Source organism: Coenobita brevimanus, chromosome 12 (assembly GCF_032717465.1).
Source record: "Coenobita brevimanus isolate Jiangsu-jjx chromosome 12, ASM3271746v2, whole genome shotgun sequence".
Lineage (NCBI taxonomy): Eukaryota > Metazoa > Arthropoda > Malacostraca > Decapoda > Coenobitidae > Coenobita > Coenobita brevimanus.
The window spans coordinates 13,108,547-13,132,771 of record NC_136965.1 but is presented as its reverse complement, the minus strand read 5'-3'; positions in this window follow the sequence as shown (position 1 = coordinate 13,132,771).

Genomic DNA, 24,225 nt, shown 5'->3' with positions numbered 1-24,225 from the left:
ACTGAGGCCCTACCATCCACCCTTCACCTCCCAGGGCCCCCCCACACCCACGCCACCTTCCTCTGCCCCATTGGTTCCTCGTCTGACTGTCACCTCCCACCCAAATCAAGCAAGCCAGACACCACACCACTGAATCACTGACTCACAAGCTATTACCCTCGATCTGTTTTATGCAATGGAATGTATATTATATCTGTTATTGGTTAATTACGTAAGGTAATTTATTAGCCAAAGAATATTAGTTTATTTTTATAATTTACCCATTTTCCATAATTTTTGATGGGAAGCTTTTGTGATTCTTCAGTACCTGCAACTTACATATTTTTCTTTATTTCTGCCGTTCGGCCATTTATAGACATCAGAGCAGGTTTTTTTGCGCTTTATACAACACATACATGTATTTTATTGTATCATTTACATGCAGAACCAAGCCTAATACTTTTACATGACAGGTAATTCATTTTTTGTTCAATTATTTCATTTATTTATATTATCGTAGTGTTCTTTCTTCATTTATACATTTCAGTAAATGTATAAATATTCTTCTTGTTGAATAATCTACTTATACGATGAATTGATATACGTTTATCCTGCAGGCAAAGGTAATTTCTTCTCTCTTTTTTATGCACACTTATATAGCTCGTTTCACACCTGGGCTCATGTTTCATATTGGTTTGGCTGATTTTTTTAAGGTTATGTGGCAAGAAATAGGTATATGCCAAAATTTTCCTGTTTTCGTTCAGATGCAATGGGTAACTATTATAATGGTTGATGGTCGACTGTGCGGTAAACATTTGTCCTATGGGATTGAGATTGGCATTGGGAGGTGTGTAAATTCAAGCTCTTCATATCGGCAAGAGAAAATTTTACCCTGGTGAAGGCTGAAAAATTGATGCCTTTTTGTAGCTGGGGTGACAGTCGGGCCTGGAGATTTGCGGAATTTAGAGGTTAACTACTTCACAAATACCTTTTTCTTCGATATAGATTATCTCCTCATCCATGATGGACTGTATTTTAACTTTAACTTTGGTTTTGCTTCGGACTTAGCTTGAAAACAAATTCAGTTGATCACCACTTTTATTTATAATGTCTTCCTCAAACTGTTTTTGAGCTTCTCTCTTCCTCAAACTGTCTTTGAGCTTCTTTCCTTATCCTAGTATAATCATTTCTTTCCTGTAATATGCCCTCTTACTATTGTGTCTTCTGTATCAATTCCACACCAAATCTCTTTTCTCTTTTTTTTTTTTTTTTTATACATTCTGTATTAAACCATTTCTTTATCTTTACTTCTGTTTCATAGTGCTAAGGAATATAATTTTACTCTTGTTTCATAAAATTTAAAGAATTTTCCATAAATAGCATTTACATCTTGTCCTCTAAGCTCCTTTTCCCAACGTTTCTATGAAGTACTTCTTTAGGTCATTATACTTGCCCTTTTTGTAGATAAGGCTCTTTTTGTAACATTCATTACTGCTAACTATATCATGCAATCCCGAATTTTCATTTTAATGCTGCATGGTCGCTTTTGCCGAATGGAGGGTGGTACATTATTTTGTCAATATCAATATCTTGCCTAATAAATATAAGAGCTAATAATGATGATACTTCTAGTCCTTTTATTCTGGTGTTTTCCTCTACATATTGTGTTAGGAAAATTTCCTGTACAAGGTTCAGGAGCTTTTGATCCCAACAGCTTTCATAGCTTCTTACATCTAGACGATTCCAATATATACAGTGTGTGTTGAAGTCTCTTGTTAATATAGTTCTTTCAGATTTCTCTTGCATTCTATGTAGTAGGACTCAAATTCTGTGTTGTCCTTTCTGCTTAGTCTTCATATTCACCTCTTTCTCAAGTGTTTGTTTTGGGTGGTATATATAAACTAGTATGTGAGTGAGGTGGAGGGGGAGAAAGGGAGGAGGAGGCCAAGGATGAGTTGGAGGGATGGAGTGGAGAGGTATAAGAGCAAGGGGGTGTGAGCTGGGAGCAGGGCAGTGAAATGGCGGGGGACAGGGCGACATGGAGATGATTTGCTTGTGGCCACCCCATACGGGATTAAGGCGTCTGGCAATAGATAGATAGACAGATTTTCCCTTCAGAGATTTTGATCTCAACTGCAATTAATTCTTCTTGTGAGGGTATATCTAGTTCTTTCTCTTTGGCTTCGAGGTTTTTCTTATTTAATATCATAACTCCTCCTCCTTTTTTTTTCAACAATCTATCTCTCCTCCATAAATTGTAATCCTCAAAATTTAGGGTGTCACTGGATATCCTTGGGATTAATTTTGTTTCAGTTAGACAAATGATATAAGGTTCCTTTTCTTTGGCATAGTCTTTTATCTCTAATAATTTTGATATCATTCCATCTGCATTTGATTACATGCTCTTAATCATGTTGTTTATACATTTGACAGTTTGGGTCTACTACCTTCCATTTTTTTAAATCTCTGTTGTTTATGTACCACTTTCTTACTCGTAACCCTACTACTCGGCAGAAAAAGAAAAAACAAGTTTACTCCTCTCTTCCTCTGATCATTCCTCGTTTTCTGTTTTTGTTTCTTCCATCTTTTCCTTTAGTAATCCCCATTCTTTCTGAGTTAGGAATCTTTTTATCCATACTTTTTTTTTTTTAATTCCTCTTTTTCTATGTGTTTGTTAGCATTTCTTAATATTTCTTCTACAGTGTTCATACTTGGAAGGTTGTTTTCAATAGTCTTGACTTATTTCTTTTTCCTCTGGTCTTTTGTATTCTTCTATGTCTTTATTACAGATATCCTCTGATAATTCCTTCAGTATGTTCATTATATTTACCATACCTTGTGGTCTCTAGAGATTCTGTATCTTATTTCTTCTTCATCTTTACAAGTGATTAGATTTATTTATCGCAGCCGATTCTTTTATCAGCTTTGGACTGCTTCTATTATGCTTTTCTACGAACTTTGTCTCCATCTCTTTCTTCACTTTAACCATTTCATCGTCTGTAGTTTGTACTTCATCTGTGCATTTTCTCATTTCATTTGCGTGAGTTATCTTCTCTTCAGTATCGCTGCACTGATCTCTCAGACTGCATGTGCATTTAACTGTCTCTATTTCATTTTTTAATTCCTCCAAAAATCTCTCATGGGTAACTACTGTGTTCTTCATCTCACTCGCTTTCTTTCTCAGTGAATCTACTCCTACTGAAAGTTCATCTATTGTTGTGTCTTTTCTGTTTATTTCCTTTACTAAGTCTTTATTATTTTCCTTCTGCAGATGTACCTCCTTTTTGGTTGCCTCTATGTCCATTTGAAAAGTTTTGTCCAGTTTACTTACTTTCTCCGACAGTTTATATGCTTCCATTTCAGCTAGTTCTCGGTATTCATCATTCTTTTTTCTGCCTTTGTCCTTCTCCTCTTCGCATCTTCCAGAGACACTTTTCCAAAGAAAACCATGTTACAGAAAGATAACTTTTACTTACAAATCGACATCTCCCTGGTAGCCACCTGGTAATATGACGACACCCAGCTGATGACTGCGTTATATCAGCGGATTCCTTTGATGCACTGACTTTGACGACTTCTTTTATTTGGACAAAACTTTTTTTTTCTTATACTTTCTCCGCTATATTAAAACATTTTAATTCAGCCTAGTACAGAGCTTGACTCATATAAAGATACTATTAGGTGTGGCCAGCAGCGGCCAGTAGTGGCCAGTAGTGGAGGCAAATCAACGTGCGTCCGTCTTCACTCGCTGCTCCCTCTCGTGTGTGTGTGTGTGTGTGTGTCTTTCTTTGTCTCTGCCAGTCTGTCCCTCTGTGTGTTTGTGTGAGTGCGTTACTCTCTCTCTCTTTCTCTCCCTCTGTGTGCGTGTGTGTGTGTGTGTGTGCCTCTCTCTCTCTCTCTCTCTCTCTCTGTATATATATATATATATATATATATATATATATATATATATATATATATATATATATATATATGTCTCCTTATGTTCATGTGTGCTTGTGTGTGTGTGTGTGTGTAACCGACCTGGTTCATGCTGGTGCTGCTGCTGCTGGGACATGCAGCAATGGATACGTGGGATGGTGATGAGTGTCTAGGTCTGGGGATACCAGGTTCACAGGCGAACACACCCCCAGCGAATATATTTTAGGTCCTTAGTAGGAAGCAGTAAGTTAGCGCTTGTAGAGGAAGTAGGTCCATCATGGCATCATTTAAATCCTACCAATGGGACAACGTGACTCCATGCAGAATAGGCAAGACCCCTCGAAGGGATAGTATCTCCATGGGGGAGTAGGTATGTTGCCCATGAGGGATATATTTGTATTAACAGATGATGAGGGAATAGGTATGTCATCCTCCCCCCCTCCATTAACAATCAGATAAGTCACGGGAAAATCGATCTCTCACACAAAGGGCAGTAGATTCAGGAGGAATACGTTAGTTCCCCTCGTGTAGGGAAACAGGACAACGAAGTATACAGAAGCTGCGCCTTGGTAATTGAAAGTATGTCCATTGGCAGTGAGGAACTCCCTTTATGTGGGAAAAGTAATACAAGCTGGTATAATGCGAGCCTCATCTGAATTCGATAAATATGCCTGACGTGTCTACTATAACCAAAGCCAGAGACAGACAGACAGACAGATAGACAGACAAAATATGCACGCATGCAGGGAGAGAGAGAGAGAGAGAGAGAGAGAGAGAGAGACAGACAGACAGAGAGACAGACAGACAGACAGACAGACAGACAGAAAGACAGGCAGACAGACAGACAGATATAATGTGCACACATGCAGAGAGAGAGAGAGAGAGTTCACAACGACTTACCCGGTAATCATCCTCAGTGCTTGCTTTTCCCTAAGGAAGATTTATCCCAAGTCTTAACCTGCTCCATGCTAGTGCCATTTTAAAACGGTGTTACGCAACTGCACGCTCAGTGCCAGTGCCGTTTAAAAATTTAATTTTTTTCATAAAATCATGGAGAGCGCTCTTTTCAAACTAGGTGAGCAAAAATTTGTAAGGATGTACGGTTGAGCAAGTAAAAAGTGCGAAAAAATATTGGGGTATATGGAGACAACTGGCAGTTCCCTGTATTAAGTCCACGTATTTTTATGAATGAATCGCTCAAATCCTAGAGCCTGTGTAGGGTGGACCATGATTGGCTGAACTTTTGAGTGGTGGTGAAGCAAATATTCTCATCATATTATACGTAAATCAAAGTTAATAACAAACAAGTGGCAATAAACAATGTATAGAGAATACTGCAGTATTAAATGATCGAACGTGGAGTATAATAGAGTAATAAACGTCAGCAATCTGTAAAACGTAACTGGCAACTTAGCACAGAAGAGCAGCATGTCAGCTGGAAGTTTGGTTTATTCATAATAATCGAAGCAGTGGAAACGAAGTCCAGTGAATCAGATTAATAGATGCTGATTTCTAACGAAGAGAACCTGCAATCCTTTCTTTAACGAATATAATATTGGCATTTCATTTAATCTGTTTCTAGGGTTATTATGCTCTATGACACATGATATATGTTAAAATGCATAGGCAGTAAATTAATACTGAACTGTTTTTTGTTGTATTACCTTTTATATTTCACCAAATATAATATATTGAAATAAGAAAAGAAAAGACTGTAATAAGCCAGTAAGATCTTGTAACACTAGGGAGAAGGAAATAGAGAGGGACAGGAAACACAAGGAAGAAAGAAACGAGGGACAGTTGAAGAGCTGGAAAGGATTGATTCGGGACCAAAGGGGTGCCAAAACCCTTTAAGTATCACTCACATCTCCGCAGACAGTATCCCCTCACGGGGCTCATTCCCAATATACAGTATATGCATTGCATTAGAAACTCAAAAATATAGTAAAATAATCAGCAACATTCATATATTATGAGATGGTTACCTTAAAATTCTTCCTAGCAGCTCCATGTAATTACTTTCACGTCCATGAGGTGCATCAGACATCGTTCTGTATCGTCAAACAGGGACTAGGTAACCAAATATTTAGTATTAATTTGCAGCACATAACCAACACCGATCCCTCCCAAACAGTGTTTGGGGGAGATGGTAGGAAAGAGACAACGATGAAGGGAATGGAATGAAGAGGCTACCAAATGGATAATTAGTGTCAATTAACACTGGCAGCCGTGGGGTTCTTCCCTCATTTTAATACATAATTATGTGGCTTGACGTTAGTCAGTCCCTGGATGTAGGCTAAGTTGTTAAGCCCCGTCCACATTCTCGCCTATCGGGCAGTAACTGGCGGACTGTGCCCTCATCGGGCACAGTCTGTCAGGCACAACTGTGATGTCCAAACTGCTGAGTAGCTGGTCAGGCACTAAAGTCGACCAGTAGTCACTAGGTTGTCGGCAGCAATTGAGTGCAATATGACCATGCGCAACGCAATTCAAAAGGAAACGAAGCAACTGAGTGCAGCATGTTAACTGTTGCAGTTGTAAAAAAAAGAAAGAAAGAAAACAATGAAGAGTGTAGAAAAACAATATGGTTAAAGAGACAACTTTTTGAGGATGGTAGGGTCCTTATCTCATGCCCGGTGCCAGGCCACCGGGAAATGTCTGATGATTTTCCTCAACTATGGGCACTGGCTGTCCACTGATTTGCCCATCAGAGTTACTGCAAAGTGTTCGATGATTGCTTTGACTTTATTTGTGTATCGCTTATCGACATCACTATTGATTGCCAGGACGTTTACTGTGTGCGATATAGATGCGAGATGAGCACAACACTGATTCCAACACATATCTCACAACGGTGTTATCTCCTTTTATCTCTTCCAAGATAATTCATCGCAATCATTAAATAGGACAAGTTTTCTAATGTGGTGAAAATGAATACAGGGATGGCATGGTAATCAATTATGAGGCTTTGTTTTTGCCTAACATATATTTGTCACTAATGTTAATAATGTTTCAACTCTAATAGCCTATATATCATCATCAGTAAGCATAGAACAATATCATAATAGTTTACAGTAAGTTTATTCTACTATATCTCATCATTGGTAGGCATAAAACGAAATCATGATAATTTACAGTAAGTTTATTCTACTATAACTCATCATCGGTAGGTACAGAACAAAATCATAATAATTTACAGTAAGTTTATTTCCTGACAAAATATTCATTCCTCATAACATTTTAAAGTAATCTTCTCTCCAAAATAACGTGTGATCTCCATATATGACAAATAAATAATACTCTTGTTTTATTCGGAAAACTGTCCAAACGAATATCATTGGATGAAATTAGTAACTCATAATTACTCTGCCACTTTAATTTCATTCAATATTTTGTCCAGAGACCGATGCTGGCAATCACATCGTGAAGGCAGTCAGATAGTGACTCCACATGATTGTGAATGATGTGTGGCTTTCTCCTGAGGATCTTCCACTCCCTCATCATGTGACGCAACAGTCGCTGTGGCGTCCTTTCCTCGTTGTCCTCCCAAACATTAACAATATTGGCTCAAACGTTCTCAGTGGGATTTAGGTCAGGGCTGTTGCTAGGCCAAGGCAAAAGTTCTTGGTGGCGCTGATCCTCAAACCACGTTCGCACAACTCTTGCTGCCTGCACGGGACAATTATCGTGCATGAAAATGATGTTCTCAGGATACGGAAGGATGTAAGCGTGGACAGTAGACAGCATCACCTCCTCTAGTATCTCCAGATACTGTACAGACCTGAACCTTCCCTCTATCTCTGTGACCTTACCAACACCATGGAGACCAATCCAGTCACACGTTGCTTGTTACGTGACAACTCCGTGCCTATGAGTAGTTGTGCTCCCGAACATAACTATAAAACATTATGTCCTTGTCAGTTTTGATAAATAACAAACATTAATTACTTCATTTTCTATCTTTATACTATAATATATATTCCATAAGATTTATTTATTTATTCGATTACTCATTATCTATTTTAAATATTTCTTTTTCTATCTATATATATATAAATATTTATATCTATCTTTTTATCTATCTATCTATGATAGATAGGTAGATAGATAGATAGATATCGATATAAATATCTAAATCTCTATCTCTATAACGATATCTCTATCTCTATACCGACATTTCTATCTCTATACCGATATCTCTATCTCTGTATCGATATCTCTATCTCTATACCGATAGCTCTATCTCTGTATCGATATCTCTGTATCTCTATATCGATATCTCATTCTCTGTATCTCTGTCTCTATACCTCTGTCTCTCTAAGACTATACCACTATATCTCTCTCTATCTCCATCTCTTTGTCTCTCTCTCTCTCTCTCTCTCTCTCTCTCTCTCTCTCTCTCTCTCTCCATCTCTTTGTCTCTCTCTCTCTCTCTCTCTCTCTCTCTCTCCCTGTATCACGAAGGAGGAAGTGGAGAAGGCAGTAAAGGATATGAAAACAGGGAAAGCTGTAGGTATGGATGGGTGTGCTGTGGAATGCCTGAAGGGTGGTGGAGTGACTATTGTTGACTGGTTGGTAAGACTGTTGAATGTGTGCTTTGTGAAAGGTATGGTGCCAATTGACTGGGCAAGTGCTTGTGTGGTTCCGTTGTATAAAGGCAAAGGTGATAAGTATGAATGTACTAGCTTTAGGGGTATAAGGCTGTTGAGTGTTGTAGGGAAAGTTTATGGTAGAGTGTTAATTATGAGAGTTAAAAAGGGTACAGAGGGAGTGATTGGTGATGAGCAATGTGGCTACAGGAGAGTGAGGGGATGCGTGGATCAGGTGTTTGCTGTGAGACAAGTGTGTGAAAAGTATTTAGCGAAAAGCAAGGATGTTTTGGGCATTCATGGATTTAGAGAAAGCGTATGATAGAATTGATAGGGAGGCTTTGTGGACTGTTTTAAGATTGTATTGACTTGATGGTAGGTTACTAAAAGGGGTGAAAAATTTTTATGTAAATAGTAGAGCGTGCGTAAGAGTGGGAAATGCTGTGAGTGACTGGTTTCCTGTGAGAGTGGGGCTGCGACAGAGATGTGTGATGTCGCCTTGGTTGTTTAATATTTACATGGATGGTGTTGTAAGGGAGGTGAATGCAAGAGTTTTAGATGGAGGTCTGAGTCTGGTGAATGTTGATGGTGGAGAGTGGAATCTGAAGCAGCTGCTGTTTGCAGATGATACTGCACTGGTGGCTGATTCAGAGGTGAGATTGAGACAGTTGGTAGAGGAGTTTGGAAGGGTGTGTGAAAGGAGGAAATTGAAAGTAAATGAGAATAAGAGTAAAGTGATGAAATCTACGAGGTTGGTAGATGGTAGGAGGATGAAAACAGTTCTGAATGGCGAATTGCTTGAGGAGGTAGAGTATTTTAAATATCTAGGGTCACATGTTGCTGTGGATGGAAGAATAGATGCAGAAGTGAAGTTTAGAATAAATGAAGTAGTAAAGGTGTTGGGAGGAATGAAAAAAGTGTTTAGATGTCGTTCGCTTAGAATGGATAGTAAAGAGAAGGCTGTATAAGGGTGTTGTGGTACCGTCTGCGTTATATGGGGCTGAAACATGGAATATGGGTGTAGCAGAGAGGAAAAGTTTGAATGTAATGGAGATGAGGTGTCTGAGAAGTATGTGTGGAGTGACGCATATCGATCGAGTGCGAAATGAGGAAGTGCGAAGGAGAACTGGAGTTGTTCGGGAGATGGCTGGTAGAGTTGAGCAAAGGGTGTTGCGATGGTTTGGGCATATGGAGAGAATGGATAATGAGCGATTGGTGAAAAAGATAACTAGATCTGATGTGAGAGGTGTAAGCCTGAAAGGAAGACCACGAATAGGATGGATGGACAGTGTGAAGAGAGTGCTGGATGCGAGAGGGATGTCTGTTGGGCAAAGAAGAGTGGCTGTGCGTGACAGAAATAAATGGAGAGAAATTGTGAATGAATAAGTGATGACGCAGCCCTGAGGGGATATTCTCCCGCATTTGGTCTGATCAGCTAGTCAGGTCAGGTGCAGGCAAGGGGATGGGTCTGTTATGATGTGCCAGGGGTAAACCAGCTCTGCTGTCGGGCCCTGCTGCGGATGTCACTGATTGCATTGCGCAGTTGACCCTTGTGCAGTGTGGTGCGGTGAGGATTTGTCCGTTCTCCCCTTTGGGGCTAAGAAGCGAATGAATGTGTTTGAATGGATGAGTAAATGGGGAGTGTGTCGTCCTGTCTCGGCTACTTCCCTTTCCTTCGGGGAAGCAGCCTAGGTATATATATATATATATATATATATATATATATATATATATATATATATTGTTACATAGCCTATGATTTCATCATCCTTTGTGTAATTTTAACGCACAGTATGCTGCATGTTTGATCACGAGCGTGTTCTGCCTCAGTTCCCCCCTTCTACAGTTATAGTAGAGTAAGTCGTCCTTTCTGTTGTTCAGAGCGGGATTATCAGCTCTTTGTCCCCTATGGCTTCATTTGCGCTTCCTTCTTACAAGTTGTATCAAGCTCTGCTGGCCCTTATATAATGAGCTCAGTCTCTGCATCATTGCCACTTAGATCTACTCCTCATTTTGTTCACATCTCTGTCCTCCCCTGTACCGTTATTATTGTTGTGAGTGCTCCGGAAGTCTCCAAACATCTAGCAGCTGTGTAATTTGAGTATAACTGTTATTGCATTTTTTCCTTGTACTGTATAGCATAAGGTGTTGATTTGTAGGCCTAGTGAGTTTTTTTTTGTAATTTATGTAGGATTCATTTTGTCAGCCAGTTTTAATACTATTTTGTATCTGTAATAATTTATCTTGCATTAACTGAGCATTACCCAGTGTATTTTCATTTTATCAGGGCTGACTAGGTAAATTTATTCTTGCTAATTTCATGTTAATAGAGGCTATTGCAGTTAACCATATATTTCACCTGTTTTTGCCATTACATTATCCTTATGAGTCCTGAATGTTTTGTTGTTAGTTTGAGCATTAAACTTTACCTTGTAATTTTACCTAACTCTTTTGTTTTGAACCTGGAACTTTACGGGACAGTAGTGATTTTTAGTATTCTCACTTAAAGTGTACATTATCTTTCTCTGTTCCGTAACAATATATATATATATATAATCTCCCATTGGAGCCCGGTGTCCGGAATACCGGACAGAACTGGGATTTTTCAAGTCTTTATAAAGTAGGGAACCCCCGGGTAGGGACCTATGAGCTTTGCGACTCTGAGCCGATAGGTGGAGGGCAGTACGCTTAGCACCCACCCATCGCCATGCCTTGCTCAGCACCCCTGGGATCCAATGGGATATATAATTATCTATTTATCTATATATAATCATATATATATCTATCTCTATCTATCTGCCTATCTCTGGCTATCTATCTGTCTATCTATCGCTATCGATCAGTCTATCTATCCATCTATCTATCTTTCTATATCTATCAATCTGTCTATCTATCTATCTATCTATATAGATAGATTGATTGATTGACTGATTGATTGATTCAGCTGCAAATTTTTCTAAGTACCGAAATGCGATAAGACCACTTGCTTCAATTGTTTATGAAGTTGTACTGTTTCAGTTTCATTGCGACCTTCCTCGTGTTGTTAAGCCTGTAACAATGAAGTTTCCCATGGAAGGTTGAAGAGGTCTTCTCATTAGAAAAGATGACTCTCCCCAAGTAGTCCAGGTAAGGAAACAATATTTGACCGTGTACTGTTAGGTGGTGTGGCCATGAGAGAGAGAGAGAGAGAGAGAGAGAGAGAGAGAGAGAGAGAGAGAGAGAGAATTTATATTTAAAATAGGTGATGTGTAATCGGATAAATAAATAAATCTTATGGAATATATGTTAGAGTATAAAGATACAAAATGAAGTCATTAATGTTTGTTATTTATCAAAACTGACAAGGACATAATGTTTTGTAGTTATGTTCGGGAGCACAACTACTCATAGGCACGGAGCTGTCACGTAACAAGCAACGTGTGACTATGGATTGGTCTCCATGGTGTTGGTAAGGTCACAGAGATAGAGGGAAGGCTCAGGTCTGTACAGTATCTGGAGATACTAGAGGAGGTGATGCTGTCTACTGTCCGCGCTTACATCCTTCCGTATCCTGAGAACATCATATTCATGCACGATAATTGTCCCGTGCACGCAGCGAGAGTTGTGTGAACGTGGTTTGAGGATCAGCGCCACCAAGAACTTTTGCCTTGGCCTAGCAACAGCCCTGACCTAAATCCCACTGAGAACGTTTGAGCCAATATTGTTAATGTTTGGGAGGACAACGAGGAAAGGACGCCACAGCGACTGTTGCGTCACATGATGAGGGAGTGGAAGATCCTCAGGAGAAAGCCACACATCATTCACAATCATGTGGAGTCACTACCTGACCGCCTTCACGATGTGATTCCCAGCATCGGTTTCTGGACAAAATATTGAATGTAATTAGCCTGCCCCATCCCGACGTTTTCTGGGCAGTGGTATGCCCCAGTCCCGACATTTTTGGACCTTATTTTTTTTGGCTCAAACATCCGCTTTTGGTGAGAAACATCGAAAATTCATAGGGAAATCGCTCACCTGAGGTTTAAAATACTCAATTCAGGTACGAGTATCTCCTTACCTGACTGGGTTTTCTAACAGGCTGGCACCAAAGAAAACGAGTTCTATGGGAGGGTAACTATTTTATCCACTCATAAACAGTGTTTATTTATTTACTTGGTACAACTTTATATGTAGTACAAGAGTATATTGGTTTTCAAACAGTAATATAGGCATTATAAGCATTGCTTCACTCACTAACTCATCACCATTCATGACCTTTTTTTCCCACATTACCTAATCATCATTTCTGACTGTTTCTTCCTCTAATGCTATGTAAACTTTATCCTCCACATTGTCATTGATTGGGGAATCATTCTGGCCCTGAATGTCTTTATTGGCCAGGTCACTGGTAACAGGTGAATTGCCGAGACAATGGCGTGCTGGGGGGGGGGAAGAGGTTATGCGGTGTAAGGCATTGTCCCTGCTTGGCATCTTGTAGAGGAATAGAGGAAGGTGTCCCGTACGTGCCAAAAATCACTCACGAAATCACTCGCGAAAATTGAAAATTGTGCAAATTAGGGACATTGCAATGTTGCCGCGTTAATTTACGTCTCCGGGATATGAGTGTACATCATGTGAGGACGTGAATTCGCGTCTCCGGAACACGGCGGGTTAAAGTGGCAGAGTAATTATGAGTTACTAATTTCATCCAATGATATTCGTTTGGACACTTTTCCGAATAAAACAAGAGTATTATTTATTTGTCATATATAGAGATCACACGTTATTTTGGAGAGAAGATTACTTTAAAATGTTATGAGGAATGAATATTTTGTCAGGAAATAAACTTACTGTAAATTATTATGATTTTGTTCTGTACCTACCGATGATGAGTTATAGTAGAATAAACTTACTGTAAATTATCATGATTTCGTTTTATGCCTACCAATGATGAGATATAGTAGAATAAACTTACTGTAAACTATTATGATATTGTTCTATGCTTACTGATGATGATATATAGGCTATTAGAGTTGAAACATTATTAACATTAGTGACAAATATATGTTAGGCAAAAACAAAGCCTCATAATTGATTACCATGCCATCCCTGTATTCATTTTCACCACATTAGAAAACTTGTCCCATTTAATGATTGCAATGAATTATCTTGGAAAAGATAAAAGGAGATAACACCGTTGTGAGATATGTGTTGGAATCAGTGTCGTGCTCATCTCGCATCTATATCGCACACAGTAAACGTCCTGGCAATCAATAGTGATGTCGATAAGCGATACACAAATAAAGTCAAAGCAATCATCGAACACTTTGCAGTAACTCTGATGGGCAAATCAGTGGACAGCCAGTGCCCATAGTTGAGGAAAATCATCAGACATTTCCCGGTGGCCTGGCGCTGGGCATGAGATAAGGACCCTACCATCCTGAAAAAGTTGTCTCTTTAACCATATTGTTTTTCTACACTCTTCATTGTTTTCTTTCTTCTTTTTTTTTTTTACAATTGCAAAAGTTAACATGCTACACTGAGTTGTTTCTTTTCCTTTTCAACTGCTCTGGGCATGGTCATATCGCACTCAATTGCTGCCGACAACCTAGTGACTACTGGTCGACTTTAGTGCCTGACCAGCTACTCAGCAGTGTGGACAACATCACAGTCGTGCCCGCCACCCTGTGGCGGGGGGGACACAACCTGGCCGCACTATGGGGTGGTACTACTACTCTGCGGCCAGGTTGTGTTAGGAAGAATACTGCCACCGTATTCCCTGCGTGTCGTAAAAGGCGACTAAAAGGGGCGGGGTGAGGGGACTAGGGACCCCCTCCTCTGTTTTGTAGTTCCTAAAAAGAGACAGGCCAGAGAAAGGGATGGGGGATGGAGTTATCCCTGTACCCTGAAGATTGGGTCTATGAATGTGCGTGGATGTAGTACGATTGAGGCTAAAAGGGAGGAGATTGGGAGAATGTTTGTGAGAAGAAAGTTGGATGTGTTAGCTTTGAGTGAAACGAAGATGAAAGGGAAGGGGGAATCTATGTTTGGAAGTGTGAATGGAAGATTGTCAGGTGTTGATAGAGGAAGGGCAAGAGAAGGTGTGGCCTTGTTAGTGAGTCCGGAAGTTCAGCAATGTGTGATTGAATGGAAGGAGGTGTCATCGAGACTGATGTGGGTGAAAGCGAAATTTGAACGTGAGTTGTGGGTGTTTGTGAGTGCATATGGGCCTGGTAGTGAAAGGGATGAACAAGAGAGGGAGTCTTTCTGGAATGATGTTGATGAGTGTCTGCAGAGTTCTGAAGCGAATGTGAATGTGGTAATGATGGGAGATCTGAATGCTAGAGTGGGAAATGTAGCAGTTGAAGGTGTAGTTGGTATGCATGGTGTGCCTGGAAGAAATGAAAATGGGGAACGAATGATAGCGATGTGTGTTGAGCGAGAGATGGTGATTGGGAATACACTGTTTGAGAAGAAAGATATTTATAAGTATACATGGGTGAGACAGGAGGGTGGAAGGGTTGTTGATAGAGCCTTGATGGACTATGTGGTTGTGTCTTAGGATGTAATAGGAAGATTGTTGGATGTGAGAGTTCTGAGAGGGGAGGGTGGAGGTATGTCTGACCACTACCTGGTGGAGGGAAAGTTAAGAGTAGGAAAGAGATGGATGAGAGCTAGGAGGGTTAGGTGTGGCAGGGAGGTTTTGAAAGTGAGTGAGTTGGATAAAAGAGAGAAAAAGATAGAGTATCAGGAGAAATTGAAAGATGAGTGGAACGCAGTGAAAGATCGGGAAAATGGCAGCGTGAAGGAGGAATGGCAGTTGTTTAAGAGTGCTGTGGTGGGGCATGCAGAAGAGGTGTGTGGTGTGAGACGTGTGGGTGGTGGTGTAAGAAAAGGAAGTGAATGGTGGTGCGAGGAAGTAAGTATGGCTGTGGCAGAGAAGAGACGTGCATATGAAGTGTGGCTGCAGAGGAAGGATGAGATGTCATATGAAAGGTATAAGGAGAAGAGGAATAGAGCGAGAAGGGCTGTCCGTGATGCTAAAGTGGCAGCAGATGAGAGGTGGGGTAGGCGGCTGACAGAAAATTTTCAGCAGAATAAGAAAATGTTTTGGAAGGAGGTGAAAAGGGTGCGAAAGGGAGAGTCTGGGAAGGAAGAACGAGTAAAAGCAGAGGATGGAAGGATGTTAATTGAGATGGATGCAGTAAGGAAGAGATGGGCAGAGTATTTTGAAAGATTGTTAAATGTAGAGGAGGAAAGGGTGGCTGAGATTGTGGCAGATGGAAGGGTGCAAGGAATAAATGTGTTGGGAGAGTTGAATGATTCTTTGATCACGAAGGAAGAAGTGGAGAAGGCAGTAAAGGAGATGAAAACAGGGAAAGCTGCAGGTATGGATGGGTGTGCTGTGGAATGCCTGAAGGGTGGTGGAGTGACTATTGTTGACTGGTTAGTAAGATTGTTGAATGTGTGCTTTGAGAAAGGTATGGTGCCAATTGACTGGGCAAGTGCTTGTGTGGTCCCGTTGTATAAAGGCAAGGGTGATAAGTATGAATGTACTAGCTTTAGGGGTATAAGTCTGTTGAGTGTTGTAGGTAAGGTGTATGGTAGAGTGTTAATTATGAGAGTTAGAGAGGGTACAGAGGGAGTGATTAGTGATGAGCAGTGTGGCTTTAGGAGAGGGAGGGGATGCGTTGATCAGGTGTTTGCTGTGAGACAAGTGTGTGAAAAGTATTTAGCGAAAGGCAAGGATGTGTTTTGGGCATTTATGGATTTAGAGAAAGCGTATGATAGAATTGATAGGGAGGCTTTGTGGACTGTTTTAAGATTGTATGGACTTGATGGTAGGTTACTAAAAGGGGTGAAAAGTTTTTATGTAAATAGTAAAGCGTGTGTAAGAGTGGGAAATGCTGTGAGTGATTGGTTTCCCGTGAGACTGGGGCTGTGACATGGATGTGTGATGTCACCTTGGTTATTTAATATTTACATGGATGGTGTTGAAAGGAGGTGAATGCAGGAGTTTTAGGTGGTCTGAGTCTGGTAAATGTTGATGGAGGAGAGTGGAATCTGAAGCAGCTGCTGTTTGCAGATGATACTGCACTGGTGACTGATTCAGAGGAGAGATTGAGACAGTTGGTAGAGGAGTTTGGAAGGGTGTGTGAAAGGAGGAAATTGAAAGTAAATGAGAATAAGATTAAAGTGATGAAGTGTACGAGGTTGATAGATGGTAGGGGGATGAATATAGTTTTGAATGGTGAGTTGCTTGAGGAGGTAGATTGTTTTAAATATCTAGGGTCACATGTTGCTGTCGATGGAAGAATAGATGCAGAAGTGAAGTTTAGAATAAATGAAGTAGGAAAGGTGCTGGGAGGAATGAAAAAAGTGTTTAAATGTCGTTCGCTTAGAATGGATGTAAAGAGAAGGCTGTATGAGGGTGTTGTGGTACCGACTGCATTATATGGGGCCGAAACATGGAATATGGGTGTAGCAGAGAGGAAAAGTTTGAATGTAATGGAGATGAGATGTCTGAGGAGTATGTGTGGAGTGACGCGTATGGATCGGGTGCGAAATGATGAAGTGCAAAGGAGAACTGGAGTTGTTCGGGAGATGGCTGGTAGAATTGAGCAGAGGGTGTTGCAATGGTTTGGACATATGGAGAGAATGGATAATGAGCGATTGGTGAAAAAGATAACTAGATCTGATGTGAGAGGTGTAAGGCTGAGAGGAAGACCACGAATAGGATGGATGGACAGTGTGAAGAGAGCGCTGGATGCGAGAGGGATGTCTGTTGAGCAAGGAAGAGTGGCTGTGCGTGACAGAAATAAATGGAGAGAAATTGTGAATGAATAAGTGATGACGCAGCCCTGAGGGGATATTCTCCCGCATTTGGTCTGATCAGCTAGTCAGGTCAGGTGCGGGTAAGGGGATGGGTCTGTTATGATGTGGCAGGGGTAAACCAGTTCTGCTGTCGGGCCCTGCTGCGGATGTCACTGATTGCATTGCCCAGTTGACCCTTGTGCGGTGTGGTGCGGTGAGGATCTGTCCGTTCTCCCCTTTGGGGCTAAGATGCAAATGAATGTGTTTGAATGGATGAGTAAATGGAGAGTGAGTCGTCCTGTCTCGGCTACCTCCTTTTCCTTGGGGGAAGCAGCCTAGGTATATAGATATGAGATATATATATATATATATATATATATATATATATATATATATATATATATATATATATATATATATATATATATATATATATATATATATATATATATATATATATATATATATATATATATATATATATATATATATATATATACAGTATTTATCCATTAGTTTCCATCAGTAATAGTTGTTTATTTTCACTCCAGGCATTCATTTTCTCGTTTAGTAAACTAGCGTAGAGACCAAAGCTTTCACTTTCACTGTCATTACTCCAAGTATTTGTACTCATATTCTTATATTAGTAATTATTTACATTTCTATCTACATTTTCTATTTTATTTACATTCTTTACATATCTATGTTATTTACACTATGATATACATTGGCTCTTGCAATAATTAAAGGCTCCTTTCCCTTGGAGCCAGGATGAACTTGGGACACTGTAGCACTCGTACTGGGTGTTTATCACCATTTCCTCCACTGGCTCATCACACAATTCACCAGAAAGATTGTAGTCACTGTCCACAATTATCATGGATAAATTAGCCAGTTTACGTTCCACAGCAGAGTCATTTAATCCTTTACCCCTTCCCACACGAGGTTTAGTAGGAGTAGAGGTCACAGGGCCCTCTAGAAGCAGCGGAAAGGGAGGGGCGTGAGTGTGACAGTTTCACCTCAAGAGACAATACTGAACTGAATGATGAGGTGGATATGGGGCCGCCAAGGGTTGAGGACGTCAGCGTGGTGACAGTTGCTATTATATATGCTGTGAAATGATTGGCAGGAAATCTTGACAATACGTAATAAATTAGGTAGTTCCAGGTGAATGTAAATATCACTTAGGCTTCTCCCTTCCTTTCTTATATATATTTTTTATTATGAGAACAGGTCATTCGGCATATTTCAATGGAAAATGAACAGGAAAAATTAGTGAACGAGTGCACATGGGGTGTTGCCAGGTGATAATTAACCAATTCCAGGTGTATGGCACTATCAATTACCTTTTTTCATTTGTATGTATATTATTTTATATAAGAATAAGGCATAGGGCTCATTTCAATGGATGAAATTAGTGGAAAAATCTGGGCAAGATTTTTGCAGTGTGGCACAGCTGGGGCAGGCAGGAGGAGAGGGTAATGGAGGGGAGGTAGGGAGGGGAGTCAAGAACAGGAAGAAATGGCTAAATTGTCAACAATGGATGAGAGTACAGATGACATTAGCAGCACTGACTGTTGTTGGACACTGGCAGTACTGACAGATGATACAAGCAACCACATGAAAGCCCAGGAGAATTCAAAATAACACAGAAGCACAAAAGTGACGCCCAGCGGTATGATCCATTGCACCCGAGTGTCACAAAAGTGATGCCCCGTGGTTCAGGGGTTAACCCCTACACCGCGGGCTTGTTTACCAATGACTTGCGTGTGCCGCGGGGTTATTTGGGCTCCGACAGACTCTCAAAAAATATTTGCCAAAAATTAGTTATTAGTCCTAGAATAATAATATTACATATGCTTATGGCACATACCTTCAGCTTTCTCCTGGAATGATTGTTGAGCCTTCGTCGGTTACCGTAGGACTTGTGGAGACCTCTGAAGTAGGGTAACGAAGTCTCCACTTTACACTTCCCGACAACCCGTAATATGATTACCACAGCCAGATACAAACACTATAAACACTATTATACAATTTTCAAGTAGTTTGGGATCCACACTAAAAAAAAAAAACACTGTGAAAGCAATGGAAATTACGAGCGCGTCTGATCGTCGCACTGGCACTAGTTCGCTCTTGGTAGTCTGTCATTTATTATTCATAAAACCCCCTCACACTTTATATTTCTATTACTATATAACACTTATATATATCTACAGTCTTTATCCATAAGTTTCCTTCAGTAGTATTAGTTTATTGTCACTGTAGGGATTCAATTTCTTTCAGTAAAATACGTAGCATTCACTTTCTCGTCCTGTATACTGGCATTGAGAGTGAATGTCACTTTCATCTTCACTCTCATAACTCATAGCATTCAGACATGCTAGAGTGAAACTTTCACTTTCATTACTCCTAAGGTATATACTCGTATTCTTATAATACTACTCATTTACATTTCTATTTACGTTCTCTATTTTATTTACGTTATTTACATTTCTATTTTATTTACACTGTGTTGTGCACTGTCACTTGAAATAACTTATAAAACTATTTTCCATTGTTCACGTATATTTACATTCATTACTTTAACTTGCTGTTTACACATTATTTACACATTATTTACAATTCCACTTGCACTGTTTTACTCAATAGAAAGATCGTAGTCACTCTTTTATCAATTGTCAGCCCTTTACCTCTTTCCACACGTGGTTTAGTAGGGGGTAAAGGTCACAGAGCCATTTGCATGGGGGTGAAAAAAGGCCTTGAAGTCAGCAAGAAGAAACATACGTCCTCTCACTTCGGAAGATGACAGTACACTGATAACGCAGGGCCAGCCAGCCTAGAGGCCTTTTTAGGGGTTATTCAGAGTTTCCAATATTACTTCTTGAAACAGCTAAGTCTAGCACTGATATGATTGGCAGGAAATCTAGACAATACATTATAAATTTGGTAGTTCCAGGTGAATGTAAATATCACTTAGGCTTCTCCCTTCCCTCCTTACATGTATATTTATTACGAAAATAGATTAGAGGCCTACTTAGGAGATATATAATCAGAGCTACCAATGTTAAATCTTGAAACAGCTTTGTATAGCACTGATATGATTGGCAGGAAATCTAGACAATACATTATAAATTAGGTAGTTCCAGGTGAATGTAAATATCACTTAGGCTTCTCCCTTCCCTCCTTACATGTATATTTATTACGAAAATAGATTATACGGCATATTTCAAGGGGAAAAAAACAGTGAAAATTAGCGAACGAGTGCACGTGAGGTGTTGTCAGGTGATAATTAGCCAATTCCAGGTGTATGGCACTCTCACTTACCTTATTTCTTTCTTGTATATATTATTTGGTATAAGAATACGACATAGGGCTTATTTCAATGGATGAAATCAGTGAAAAATTCCAGGGAAGATTTACTTAGCGTAGCATGGCCAGGCAGGCGAGAGGATAGGGTAATGGAGGGGGGGTAGGGAGGGGAGTCAAGAACGGGGAGAAATGGCTAAATTGTCAACAATGGATGGGAGTACAGATGAGATTAGGAGTGCTGACTGGTGTTGGACATTGTCAGTACTGATAGATGATACAAACCCCCACTTGGAAGCCCGGGTGAATTCAAAATAACACAGAATCACAAAAGCGACGCCCCGCGGTATGATCCCTTGCTCCCAAGCGTCACAAAAGTGATGCCCCGCGGTTAAGGGGTTAAAGAAAAGATTGCTGGTTCTCGTCATTAGAGGTTAACATCTATTAATCTGATTCACTTGTCTTTATTACCACTGCTTCGATTGTTATGAATAAATGTAACTACCAGCTGACATATTGCTCTTCTGTGCTATGTTGCCAGTTACATTTTACAGTTAGCTGACGTTTATTACTCTATTATACTCCACGTTCGATCATTTAATTCTGTAGTATTCTCTATACATTGTTTCGTACCACTTATTAGTTACTGACCTTGCTTTACATATATGATGAGAATATTTGCTTCACCACCACTCAAAAGTTCAGCCAATCACGGTCCACCTTACGCAGACTCTAGGATCTGAGCGATTCATTCATAAAGATATGTGGACTTACTACAGGGGACTGCCAGATGTCTCCGTATACCCCAATATTTTTTCGCACTTTCTACTAGCTCAACTGTACGTCAACTCTTCCACCACCTTGCCTCAGGCGTTCAGGCCTATACACCTACGTGCTAAGTCATCGCCCCCGCTCAGCCTCACTCTGCTTGTACCACTCATACTGTACAGTCATGTCTCGCCCAGTCTCTCTGACGATGAGATTCACGAGCTCCTGAAGGTGCCCTACACTGGCAAAAGCAACATTGATGACGAATTGCAAGATAAGGATGATGTGCAACTGGAAGATAAAAGTGAGGAGGAAATACCCACATCAAGGAAATCCAGGTATGTGGGGTATGCTAGTACCCGAGGGATGAGGCCATCAGCATGTCGTCGCCTAGCCCTGCGTGATGATGATGAGGATTCAGAGGAGGAAGGTGAGGCTTCTAGTATTCCTGGGTGGCTGGGAAAGTTGAGGATTTCCCCACGTGGGGTTAGAAGTGTTAGGAGGAAGAGAGGGAGATTTGTAAATATTCCACTGCCTGGGGACGTGGGTGAGTCATCTCGCTCGCGCTATCCCTCATAGCCACGTGACCCAGCCCTCCCTAGCACCTCAGGACAAAGTGTTCCCCCGTTCCCCGCACACAGCACATCCACAGAAAGTGTTCCCCAATTCCCCACGCCCAACACATCTCGTGAAAGCGTTCCTCTTTTTGCTACACTTCCCAGCACATCGTGGGAAAGTGTTCCCCTATCCTCCACACTTCCCAGCACCTCCAGTGAGACTTTTCCCTCCTTCCCCACGCTTCCCCACGGCCCTTGGATGAGGGAAGTGATGATGGTGATGAGGAGGAACTGACGTGGGAGTGGGAGGATGGGGGTGACTTTGTTCCAGAAATACACCCGTTCACATACGAGCATGTTGCTGTACTGAACTTGAACTAACCCCAATTTCAAGTAGGCTGGATTTCTTTAAAAAATTCTTTATTGAGAATTGTAGCCCTAACAAATGCCTTTGCTGCCTTTGAGCATGCAGGGGCAACACAGACGCCACATAGCCGGTTGTTTGAGGTGGACGTGACACTGAACTTAATGTATGTGTTCCTAGGCCTGGTGCTTTTGATAGGGATTTTGACAAAGAACCAGCGCCCCTCCTACTGGACCATAGATCCACTAATGGAAACACCTATCTTTGGGAAAGTAATGGGAAGGAATCAGTTCCAATACATCCTGAGTCGACTGCATTTCATTGACCAACTTGACCCTGCAAACGCAAACAACACAGACAGGATGAGGAGGATACGTGTGGTTTTCAATCACCTACGTGAGAAATTCCGAACCTCCTTTTCTTCCTACAGAGACCTCGTCATAAACGAGAGTCCTGTGCTATGGAGAGGTAATATTGCCTTCAGGCAGTATATCCTCAGCAAAAGGCACAGGTTTGGTTTCAAAATCTTCGTGATGTGCGACTGTAAGACTGGGTATGTGCAGGACATAGTCCTGTACACAGGTGTTCAAATCGACATCGTCGAAGATCGAACTTTAGAACTATCTGGGGCTATGGTGAAGACAATGATTGACGAGTACCTTTGCCATGGACACGTCCTGTACCTGGACAACTGGTACACAAGCCCCTTTATGGCCAGGTACCTTCACCTTCAGGTGACAGATCTGTGTGGCACTGAGAAAGAGCCACAAGCACATGGTGAAGGTGGGGAGGAAGCTGCAAAGAAACGAAGTTGTTTTTTACAAGGCCAATAACATTCTTGCAACAGCCTGGTATCACAACAGAGAAGTCTTCCTCCTCTCGTCTGTACACAGGCCAGTCATGCACTGCACCGACAACACCGACTACAGGACAGAGGGGCAGCACCACATCTGGAAACCAGAACCTGTCCTGACCTACAATGTGAATATGTGACAGGTAGATCAATCGGACGCAATGATTTCCAGTGTTGATTGTGCCAGGTCTATGATGAAGTGGTACAAGAAACTATTCTTCCACCTCCTCGACATCACAGTCCTAAATGCTCACCTGCTTCACGCTCAGATAACTGACGTAAAGAAGACCTTCGAGGGCTTTATTCGTGAGCTGGTGTGAGAAATACTGGGGGAATACTTAGAGGGAAAGACTGCCTCTCGCCACCACCACACCGCTGCAACACCTATCCGCCTCACCGGTCACCACTTCCCCACGACCATCTCTCCCACTGAGACTGGTCAGAATCCGCAGCAAGGGTGTCATGTGTGTGCAAATAGCACCACAAGGCCGTGTACTCAGCGGAAGGACTCTAGGTATTTGTGTGCACAATGCAGCCTTGGTCTGTGCATCTATCTTTGCTTTGAGGAGTACCACACCCTTCATAACTAGTAAGACAGTGAAAGAATCTTGTCAATATTTTCTCATAAGTGTAAGGACTGTAGGTAGAGAAGTAATGTTCTCGTAAGTGTTAGACGATGTATTCACAGTGAGACACTCAGAGATACTCTTACAGTGTCTTAGTATACTGAAGGCATGTTGTAAATAACTTACAGTAAGTGTAAGTGCAGTACATAGTGAAGTAAAGTTGTAAGTTACTGTAAATGTAACACAAAGGATGCACAGTGAGAGAGATACGTGACAGGTGTTGCAGTATTAAGTGATTTATATGGGAAAAAAAAAAAAAATGTTTCCTCTATGAAATCCAGTGAAAAAAAAAATATGTGCATGAAATGAACTGAAAAGTGTAAAAAACGTTCCTAGACCTTCCCAGAGTAACGTTGGCCAGAATACCTGAGTTTACCTTAATTGAAAACGAGGTTTTCTGCAGTTCTTCTGGGAAACCACACCTGAGGAGTGGACCGGGGACTACCAGAAAATGCACTTGTAGCCTCCG